Source organism: Salvia splendens, unplaced genomic scaffold (genome assembly GCF_004379255.2).
Source record: "Salvia splendens isolate huo1 unplaced genomic scaffold, SspV2 ctg605, whole genome shotgun sequence".
Lineage (NCBI taxonomy): Eukaryota > Viridiplantae > Streptophyta > Magnoliopsida > Lamiales > Lamiaceae > Salvia > Salvia splendens.
In genome coordinates, this window is record NW_024599267.1 from 12,363 (window position 1) to 17,368 (window position 5,006).

Sequence of the window (5,006 nt, forward strand, 5' to 3'; positions counted from 1 at the left end):
TAAATATATTTTTGCCTCATATGTTGATCCATTTTGGTTAAATACAAGCAATGATAGACATGACATTTCTCTTGTGAAATCTAACTTGAATGTTGGAGTGACTTCCTTTCATACTAAGTTGCCTAAGCTTTCATTTGTTGGTAATTTTGAGCTTCATGAGTATGTGGATGAGAATAGTAGGACCAAGAGGAGTAACATGGATAAGACTTCAGAACTCGGTGTTTGCTACGTTTTCTTTGCAAGGTGGTTAAACCCTTCAATGGGATTGGGGTTAACTAAAATTATGATAATATCCTCCTCCAACTAAAATTATCCTATAACTTAATTCTAGATGAATACTTAAGGATTTGGGGTTAACTAAATAGCGAGTCCCTCGACACCCCTAGATTTATAATTTTAGGAAGATAAAAAATATACAACACTGAATCTTGCTTCAGACCACAATTCAACCAACTCCTAAACATCAATATATGAAGACAATTTCTACTCTCCAAAGCCAAGCAAACATCCTGATCCCAGAAAACTATGAAGAAGAAGATCCATGTACATTTCAAACCAACATCAAGAATCACTACACAAAGTGAAAACTGATGTCAGTAATTAAGCAATGAATACTTGACTCTCACCACAATTTTCCCCTTTTCTACACCAAGCTTTCCTCCTGTCACCAGCCAGTGTCCCGGTAGATCTTGCGGCCCCTTGCTCATCTCCGACATGTCCACAAATTTTGCCACTTTATTGCCCGAATACTCCTCACTGGAGCTCGAGCTAGAGTCGTCCTGTCTCCTGAGCAATTCGCTCGGAGCATGATCCCATAAGGACCGGCGTACTGTGCATCCGGGAAGCCTAGAGTACAAGAGCTTCATATGCAGGACATTTCTTGAACCGAAATCCCACACCCCAAGCTGAGCTCCCGTGACCACATAGGCACCCATGAGGTCGCCTATGAAGGTCTCGGGGTTCTCTACAGGTGCGCTGCTAACGTGCGAAAATTTCTTCCATTTCACCGGCTCGAACCATCTGCTGTCCTGCTCTTCTGGCCCCTGCCACTTCGGGGCACCTATTGCCACGTGTGTGTCCCAATACGGCTGGAGAATCTTGGGAAGCGACGCTAGATGCTGAAGATGGATAGTGATGCGATTCTGCTTAGATCCCTCAAGGCATAGCCGCATACCAGTCACAGGCTTCCGGCCAACCGAAACCTGCATCCATGTTTCGGTTAACATTTCCTGCTCACTTCTCTGTTTCATCATGAAATAAACAAAAAAGGAAAGCCTACTACTCTAGAGAGGGTGTTTACTTTAAGTAATAGCTTAGACAGATAAATAAACATAATATAGACTAATCCACTGCATGATTGATCGAAACATTTGATCATGTATTGCCAATCTAATCTCTCATTTCTTTTAATACGTGAGAAAGTTAGCACGTACTTGCTCTTGGCTGACATATAGTTTTTGTCCCATCATGCTAAATTGTAATGACGGACAAACTGGTTCCTTTCTTGCTTGTCCCGGAAACCTATCCTGCACGGGGGCCCATATTCGAGGGACCTGAAATTCTAGGAAATATCGTAGTTCTTCAATCTGAGGTTTATCTGCATGGATGAATCCAATAAGGACTGTATCATAGTGGATATCGGAGTAAAATCACCCAAAGTAGCGAAGAAAAGGAATTCTTACACTCTAGGTAGAGAGAAATAGCGCGTTCCAAATGATCCCTTCCTCGAACTCCATCAAGTAATTCTGTTATAGGGAAGAATGACATCTCAATCACATCTGGAGAAGATCGGACCGTTTTTTCCCACTGAGTGTGGCTCCGTTCTAGATCATCCCCTCCACGCCTTCTGAATATGACGGTGACATCCTGCTAGCATAAAGACCTCAACTTGTTGTAGCTAAATGTTGAGAATCATAAAAGCAAAATTCACTACAAGATAAAAGCTTTATCCTCAACTCTGTTTTACTGTCATTTATCAAGGTCAGAAACATTATTTCATGTTACAAAATTTACCACATTTTATATATACTTTGGTATATACATGAAGCATGGTCAAATGATTTGGAAGATAAAAATATTTTGTTGCATGGCATATACGTACTTCTTTGCCACTCCCGGAGAGGTAAGGTGCACTAGCCGGTTGAGGGTATATTCCTTGTTGTTAAATAAAGAAGAATCGCTGCCCTGAAAATTGAAGACGGAGAGAAGAAAACGAGATTATATTCTTAAGAAAAATAATTTGAGAAACAAAATGATCAGGACAAGCAGTAGGAGGCAAAGTCATCAAATGGAAAGCGAAAAAGGAACTAACCTTATTTTTTAATAGTCCTGAATTTGTAAGCCCTTCAGGGCTGCAGAACCTTTGATTTCCGATATCTTGAACATAGTTCTTGATTTCCACGATAGAGAGAGGTGACGACAGGTGCTGTTTCACATAGATTGCATCTTTACCTCCGATAGTTATAGATGTAATAACATGGGTACCAAAGGTCTCGATGAAGCTGTTAAGGATATAACAAGTTAAATAAGGCTGGCGGGTAGAAAGAGATATACATGTGCATGACTGAAATATTTTACCTTGCTAGGGCGGGTGGGTCCCACGATTTTGGCACTGCCCGTACAACATTTTCATTTAGAGCCATAGGAGATTTGATAAGCTCGATTTTAGCAATTGCAATGAAAAATCCATCCATGCAAAGAGACTTCGTGGAAGCAGCATCTATATGCCTGGAACCGGTTAAGCTGAATGAAGCATTGAAGCTACCAAGTGGAGCATGCCTGGAGAGACTTGCCTTTTTGTTGAAATACTCGACCATCTGTATTCGTGTTATATGAAGTAAGCATTTGAATAAAATAAGTTACAAATGCTGATTGACAATGAATGATATGTAACAATCAAAGGATCAAAGAAATACAACACATTCAGAAGCACCTTATTGATTTACCGGGTTTTGCTCTTTTGTGTCGGAATTTGATATTATAGGAATTATGAGAGGCAAAACAACCGTGCTATGTTGAAATTAATCAAATAGGCAAGCTATGTGTACAGTGAGAGAGATGAAAATACGCAAGTCTAATTCCTCAAACATGTCTTGAAACAAATCTTATGGTTTTGGTCCTTTGCAAATATTTCCATCCTCTCAACCCATAGAATTTTCAAGAAAAACGTTGCAAGTTATACTGTGGAGAGAGTGACCTAATCAACATAGAGTAAACATCATGGAATATTACTATCAAGGATGCGTGTTTCTAATAAAGGAAGCAGTTAGCGTCTGTCTAATACGTAGACCTTTCATAAAAACCACTGTCTATGTGAAACCCTAAAACGGAGTAACATAACTCGTTTTCTTCTTTAATTATACTAAGCATGTGAGCAACGACATCCACTTGAAACAGTAACCAACCTAACCGATAACCTGCTACTGTTTGATCACAGCCTTACAAAAGGAATAGCCACTAAACAGATTAAACCTCAATATCATACACAAAGGCAAATGCTAATTTGCATCAAATCTTCTCAATTGCACAAACCAACATCCACCAATATCAAATGCCAACATACAATACCAAGAAAAGCGAAGTCGCAAAACAGTATAAAACCATCATATACCTCATTATAACTGCAAACACCAAAGCCATCACGCCCACCTGCCTCGTGAGAATTCTTGATGTCCCTTGAAACATTTGGCACAACAAAGTCATCAGCAAGGTACAAATCCCTCGAGTGCTCTTCATCAATATCCACTATCCTCGACCCCGATACGCCCTTACAATACAGCAACCTCGTGTCATAGTTCACATCGAATCCCCTCCCTAATGCCTGCACAGAATTTATAGCTGTGTCCAACGCTGCCGCATTTTCTCCCATATCGTCACATCCCCCAAAACCACTAATCAAACTCACTCGATTCTGCAAAATCCAACAATACTAACTCAATTTCTAACCTAGAACGACGCTCTCAGATATCAAGAATCGATTTTTATTGTTAGCCCATATCATCACATCCCTATGAAAACAGAGCCTCAGCTACACCACTAATCAAACTCACTTGATTCCGCAAAATCCAACAATACTAACTCAATTTTTAACCTAGAACGACGCTCTCAGTTATCAAGAATCGATTTTTATTCTAAGCCCATATCTTCACATCCGCAAAAAAAACAAAGCCGCGGCTAAACCACTAATCACACTCACTCTAATTCCAAAAAAACCAAGAATACCAACTCAATTTTGAATCAAGAACGGCTCTCACAGCTATCAAGAATCGATTTTATTCTAAGCCCATATCATCGTATCCCCCAAAAAAAAAACAAGCCGCAGCTAAACAACTAATCACACTCACTCTAATTAGTAATTACACAAAATTTTGAATCAAGAACGGCCCTCACAGCTATCAAGAACCGATTTTTACATACCCCTTTGCAGAAGAACACCTATCTCTCCAAAATGCAAAAACAAGAGAAATCAAAAAACAGATGCAGTGAGGTAAATCTTGAATCTTCGTTTCTCAGATATTTTTTCAGGTCTTTTCGTTTGCAATCAACGGACAGAAACGGATATAATTACTTGTGTATCTAATAACAACCATCTATACTTCCCATCTACTGTGTGACTGCGTGTAAATTCTTCCCCTGAAAACTTATGCTTGCCGTTGACTCGTTGAGTATCCATTAAATTCACCTGCCTCACTGAAGCACACGTGTTTTGCTGCTTTCGTACGACAATTTTCGCTGCATCTCGACCGTCGGTTGATCTCTGGTTACAGCCACTCAACGGCTGTGATGACGGCACGTCAGCTATCAAGCAAAGCCAAAATTTAACACTGGTTGCTGATAAAATAATACTATATTATTTTATAAAATAATGTTCTAATAGGGCTTGGGAAAAATATCGAGAAAATGATATATCGTTTGTATCGTATTGAAAAATATCGAAAAAATTTTAAATTTTCGGTATATCTTAATTTTCGATACGATACGATACGATAATGTATCATAAGTTTTCG

General features: G+C 39.3%; 1 pseudogene; it reads right to left on the reverse strand.

Moving 5' to 3' along the window:
- Positions 1–346: 346 nt before the first annotated feature.
- On the reverse strand, positions 347–4,649 carry LOC121790741 (annotated as a pseudogene).
- Positions 4,650–5,006: the final 357 nt, after the last annotated feature.